Genomic DNA, 6977 nt, shown 5'->3' on the forward strand with positions numbered 1-6977 from the left:
ACTATCTAAAGATAACTCCTTTCCCTGGTTTCATTATATGCAAATTAAGACGAATCAAATTGCTGTTCTTCTCTTTAAATTATGACAGTTGTTATCGTACTTTTTGAAAAAGAAAAAAACGGCCTTATAACCGCGTTGATTTCAATGATCTTGCGCTTCATGTATGCCAAGGGTAGACTCATCCGCGGCGTATTATCAAGATAGTAATTATATTTATAGATCAAATAAAGCGCGACTTTCTCCTTCTAAATCCTTTTAACGAAAATAAAATGAACTCCTCATTCCCACCGATTCTATCTCACCAAATACAAAATGATCTCAATTAATTTAATTATATGTACGTCGCGACACTTATTTATTTTATTTGTTCACAGTATTTGCGTTTCGCCTCTATATCGATCGAATTCGCGAGTGTTTTAATCAAGTATTAATAAAATATAAAATAAATTATATTTTCAAATATGGATGTTCCGTTGTTTTATTTTAGTGCGTGCTAGAATCAGTGAATTAGCGTCACTAGCGGAGTCAAAACGCAAATTCAAGAATTTAGGCTCTAATTTCAGAGTATTTATAAAAATTTAGATTTTCACGCATTTGCAGATTAGTCGTCTCAATAAACACCGCTCTCCTTTCGCTTCTCCCATGACGTAGTCACTGATCTGAAATATTTTCGGTCGGGCGGTAACAGGGTTTCCAATTCAACCCGTAACCAACCAACTAAGCCAACTTCAATCCGACTTGTAAAATAGATTTTGCGTTTCACTTTCACCATGCTTCACAAAAGAGACAAGCCTTTGCACACTTGTTCGTCCTGGTCGAAGTAAATGATAAATTTTATATGATATCAAGGTAAAATTTTAACTTTTTAAAACTTTTATATCACTTTTACCGCCTAAAATGTGGTCTTATTTTCGGCACCGCTACAAAACCAATAGACAAGGACTAAATAAAGCCTAACTTTCCATTCTACGCTCTCATAAGTCAGTGCTCTTACTCCTTCTGTTTCTAATTATAATCCTTTATTTCGCATTCCGCTATTGAAGTGTTGCGCTATAAGGATTAAGTAATTTTAGTGTTACCGTATAGAGGGCTTCTTTATTTTTAATTCAATTTTTTTATTTATTTCTCCAATATTTGATTTATTACATTTTTTCGGTTTATTGAAGCTAAGTTTTTTTATTTTTATAAGTTTATTTCTGAACAATCTCTCCGAGGATATACGAATTACTTATTTCTTAGAAACAGTTAGCGATGATTACCATCATGTTGGTTTATATAGTGAGCCTCAATAGAAATTTAATATCAAAGTTGCTGGAGGTTGAGACTGACTAAAAGATAAATTTGTCCGTGCTCAGGAGCCTCAGTAAGGGCGTCGTAAGGGTCGCTATTGAACGATAAATTTCGTTAATATTTAGCCTTATGTCTTCATGAATGGTTCTATAATGCTACCCCTTTAAATTGGAAACGAAATAATATTTTCACCTTCTGGACGAACTTCTTTATCGCATTTTCTAATCTAAGAATAAAAAAATCCCATTCGTTTAAAGTAAGGAATTTTTCATAGAATTTTTCATGTAAACTACTACTTGGAATTAAAAAGGAAATCTCATTTCCTTCATGAAAAGAGACTTAAAACGGTTTTAAAATTCACAATTTATTTATTTAAAAATCCAACGCTCGCCCAAAATTTTACCATTATACTGTCAGACTTGTAAAAATCCCTGAAGAAGGAGGAACAGTTCCTCCGAAACGTTGGATTTTTAAATAAATAAATTGTGAATTTTAAAACCGTTTTAAGTCTCTTTTCATTTAGTTTTTCACAATGTGCTTCTCTTCACTTCATTTCCTTCAAATATTAAAAAATTATTTGAACACATTATAATTTAAATTAATATTAAATTTCTGGACATCATTTATTTTGGTAAAAGCGAAGAATTTGTATTATTTCATTAAAGTATCTTTGAGATATTTGCAACTATAGAACCAATCTCAAATTTCCCGCTTTCGCCGAAAACGAACTTGGCACTATATGTAATTGCTACAGATTGGTTTGAAAAACTCAGTCCGGATTTCAGGTAGTTCTAATTTCACACCTTGTGACCCAAACCATCAAATTCTGACATTTTTCTAAGAACTTAAATTCAAACTATGATATGCCTAGATTTAGGCATTTTTCTCTTTTTGTCGAGATTCGTAGGGATAGAATACATTAAACGCCCGACTTTACCTGGTGCGTAAGGCTTGGTGCTGTCCTCTAGGTTGCGTTATAGATGGCCCATAGCTCGAGCGAAGTGAGTGCGCGTCGCCGTCAGGCGACATTACTCGGCAAAGACTTCGATCCCCAATCGGAATCGCGCGCTAAGTCCGGCGAATCCAAACCGCCTCGTTTCTCGTGGGCCGATGTCACGTCGGTCGATTTTAGGGAGATATGCCAGAGAGCTGCAAAAAGAGCTATGCCTGATACAAAACAACAATGCCTTATAAATAGTGATTCCGCTCCTTGGTTTACTCCTCGCTATAGTAGCAATGTTTACGGTAGGAAATCGACCTATGCCGGAACTATGCCAACTATGCCACCTATGCATTTTAGGGAGTATCCTAATGGGACAATAGCAGATGCTAGGTCATAGGCGCTACCTCGGAAGAGTGTGATATCGCAGCGCCATCTAGACCCGTTTAGGTCGCGAATGGTTTTTCGTCTATATAGACGAAGTTTAAAGCAATTTTAAAGTAGGATGGAAGGTCAACGAAATTCATATTTATGCCGCTAGGAGCGCTGTTGATTGTTTTTTTAGGATGAAAAGGCTGTAGGTGTAGAAAGATGATTCGTCGAAAGAATATTCTGCTAAGCAACTCAAATGCGTAAACATGGGGTAAACTTCTATGGTGAAGATTTGATTGAGTGTGGAATGTGTATTTAAATTAAAATTACTGACTCCACAATAACTCGAGGGGCAGGTCACTTCCTTGATTAACGACGCACCCCTCAAAAGATTAAATCAAATTTAATCGTGATTAAATTTTTAGTTTTTATTTTAATGATAAATTCTCGATTCGACCGATTATATTTATTAAATCGTGATTAAAATGATTAAATCTAATTTAAATGATTAAATCAAATTAAAAAGATTAGATCATGATTAGAATGATTAAATCTCGTTTAAATGATTAAATCCTGATTAAAAGATTAGATCATGATTAGAATTATTAAATCTCGTTTAAATCGTGATTAGATTTTCTAATCTTGATTAGATTTTCTAATCTTGATTAGATTTTCTAATCTTGATTAGATTTTCTAATCTTGATTAGATTTTCTAATCTTGATTAGATTTTCTAATCTTGATTAGATTTTCTAATCTTGATTAGATTTTCTAATCTTGATTAGATTTTCTAATCTTGATTAGATTTTCTAATCTTGATTAGATTTTCTAATCTTGATTAGATTTTCTAATCTTGATTAGATTTTCTAATCTTGATTAGATTTTTTAATCTTGATTACCCTGATTTAATCATGATTACCCTGATTTAATCATTTTACTATGATTAAGACGCACCCAAAATGGAAGTGACCTGCCCCTCGCAATAGCTACCCCAATCATTTTGTATTTGCTATAAACCAAGTAAAATTCATACACACCAATAACCCAAAAATCCGAGGGGTCCGAGATTTGCAAAATTTTGCGTACGGGATTTTGAATCTCAAAGCGATTTCAGAAATTAGAAACTGATTTTGCGATTTCAGAGCATAATTTTCGTGTTGATTTCTGTTTTTTCGGCTGATTTCGAGATTTTGGAAATAATGTTCGCCGAGATTTCAGGAGTTTTAAGTTGATTTAAAGATTTCTAAAACAATTTTTCTCTAGAGTGTACAAAATCCCTCTAGGTTTTAGCAAGTTATGACCTGCAAATTAGCTGTTAATGTCAAATTATCTAGTCATAGTCGGGGTAGTAATTATTAAACCATTGCAAAACCAATATTTGAAAACACACCATATACCAAATCTAAAATAACATTTTATCAGCATAAAATAATAATTATATCTATAAGTAGAAACGTCGCGACATCTTGCCCAAAATAATTATCTAAAGCGAAAAAAAGGTGGCGGCAAAATCAAGATGAGGGGGCAAAAATCCAATTTTATTCCCCCCCCCGTCAGTCGCTATTAAATCGTGGCAATTGAGAGATAAGAAATGGAGGGGGAGATACGGATACACAATTTGCGAGGACAGAAGGAGTACATCCGTCTAACAACCCATTGCCCACAATTAGCGCGAGAGTATTGGTGACGGAAAAGTACTCTTTCCCTCGTTTGGATGAGGTTTCGTCGTTAGCCGACTATATGCTTTAAAGAGCGTCTAGGAGACAGTAACGCGGATTTCGAAACCGCGGTGGGGATGACCGATTACGCCCATTTTATCGGTTCCGCGCGCGCGCTATTTTCGATTATTTCCTTTTCGATTTTCTATTATTGGTGCCATCGAACCAATCTCGTGGTGAGTCACGATGCTAGACGGTGATTCTTCGCGAAGATCATTTTTTTACAAATTTTTTTATTACGCGGGGAAACAAAAAAAAGCTTCGGTTTAACGAACTTTTAATTGATATCCGCCTCGCAGTCATTGACTCTCGGTCTACGCTTAATTACTCGACTAATTACTATTAATTTGCGATAAGTTATTGCCGGGCTATTAAGTAGAATAGAAAGTCAAATTTAAAACGCTAGTTTGGGTAGTGCAGCGTGTTTCATCGGAAAAATTAAGGCCCACATTTTTGGCCAAGTTGGTTAGGAAACCCGTTGCGTTCACACGCACCACGATTTCTCTCGTTCCTCGTTGAGTTTGCCAGTTCTCTTCCCACAGATTAAAGGGGTTTTCCCTCGAGTTCTTCGATTTCCCCTTTCCATAAAAACGCGCTGAGGTTAACGGTTACGGTAAGTGTAGGTAGCTGTTGGCATGAAAGGCAGACCCTTCTACGCATTCTAACCCGGCCACTGGTAGTTGGCTTTACATGTCGCTAGTTGACTGATGCGTTTGGTGGTGCCTTGAGTGTTAGCTTAGCTGACTATTATTATTTTTGACGCCGAAGTCCGTGGGTGAAATATTCGTTTCAAGTATCTCGTGAAAAATCGCTTCCCCCGCGTCATAATGTCGTCTATTCTGTCGTTTTTTCGTACGGGGACACTTAATCGTTTGAATTTTTAAGGGTGGGGCTATGGAATCACGTGTTTTGGGAAGCGAGAAGGTATGTCCGTTTCACGTGACGTAAGGGAAGGAGCTAGCTGAAATTTTACCTGAATTTTTTGTGAACCTTTAAGCTTGGAGAGTGATAAAGAAAACGACGGAACATACGAAATTTTCACCTACTGACGGCTTAGGAGTGTCATAAACCTACATTTTACACTTTTTTTACAACTTGGCCTACAAAACCAACGCGTTGCTGAAATGTTTCTCCATCTCCAGAAGCAACCCTTGTTGCCCAATAGTGTGTTGCAAAAATACTGGCTCGTTTGAATCAGGCCCGTAACCCGCCGCCAAAACTCGGGGACGCTCAAATTGTTTTTCGGGAGGGCGCCAATGCCTTACTAAAATTCGTAATTTTTAACTCCCACTCCTGAAATTAGTAAATTTACCGAAATTGGCTTTATTTGGTTATTTTTTAAATTATGGATTTCGACTTCGTTGAAAACAGAATATTTTATTAAAAATACAGGTAACCGATGTTATATGATATTAGTTGGTAGTTGAGCAATCGATTTTTTGGGGTTGGTCGGGTTGGGGATGCTAAAGTATTCATTTGTGGCGCTAATCATCCCCTGGTGCCCCCCATATACGGGCCTGGTATGAATAGGCGTTTTGTGTTACCATAAGTCTATAAAACGAATTATAAGGTACGTCTCTTTGCGGAATATTTTATTTCGCGCTATTCACAGAGTGATGTCATCAGGAAATCGTCTCCAATCAAGGCGCCGTCAAAGACTACATGAGACACGATTTTGTTTCATGTTGGGTTCAAACTCTGTCACCCTTTTGAGATACGAAGGGATAGTAACTTTTTGAATACCCCCTTCCTCGAGAGCTCAAAGAAATATAATATTCTCTAAACAGTGGCGGAGAAAGGGGGAGGGTACGCACACAAAAAAGGAGAAAATGTACATATAACCGGAAGTGGTCACCGCCCACTTTCTAAAACATAGGAGGACCACTTAGGCTATTTTCTAACTGATGGCTGTCTTACTTCCGCCAGTATTTAAAAACTTATAGAGGTACACGGTAATAGTGAGTGTAGGGAGCTGTTGGCACTCGTGGCATGAAGGGCTTGGCACCACCCTCCTACGCATTGTAACCCGGCCACCTGAATTAATGGCTTTAAAAGTCACTTGATGACTTGGGCCTAAGGTGGTGCCTTGGGTATTAGCTTAGCTGATTAGTATTATATTCCAACGCTATTATTTTTTTTTAAATCAGCTGTCTTTAAATATTTTTTCTAACTTACTTAATTAAAATCCCTTAAAAACGTTTGGCGAGCCCTAAATAGCCGAAACTTTCTTGGCAACACACATTGAGATAAAAATGGGCTATAGAGACCACAGTCGAATTCAGAAACTTTAATTGATGTAATTAGGTACTAAAGACTATAATACAGTCTCCAAATGTGAACCATTAAACACATCCTCCTAAGTTCTAAGAAAGACATCCCACGCAATCAACAATCAAGTCAACTGATGAGAATACTGTCGGACCGTAGGAGTCATACTCCTATATTTATCTTACGGCGTATTAGGCAGGTTAGATAAACCGCTTCCGATACAAATTAAAGGTTAACTACGCCAGAAGTGGAAGGCGTCAGTTCATCCGAAAATAGCTACTACGTGAGTGAAATTACTTTTAGCAACGTCGAAATGGTTCTAGTGGTATAAATGGATTTGAACTATATTTTAGGCAGATAGGGTTGTATAATTGGAAAAAACAGTATACCA

This window comes from Leiobunum rupestre, chromosome 7 (assembly GCF_980474605.1).
Source record: "Leiobunum rupestre chromosome 7, qqLeiRupe1.1.hap1, whole genome shotgun sequence".
Classification (NCBI taxonomy): Eukaryota; Metazoa; Arthropoda; class Arachnida; order Opiliones; family Sclerosomatidae; genus Leiobunum; species Leiobunum rupestre.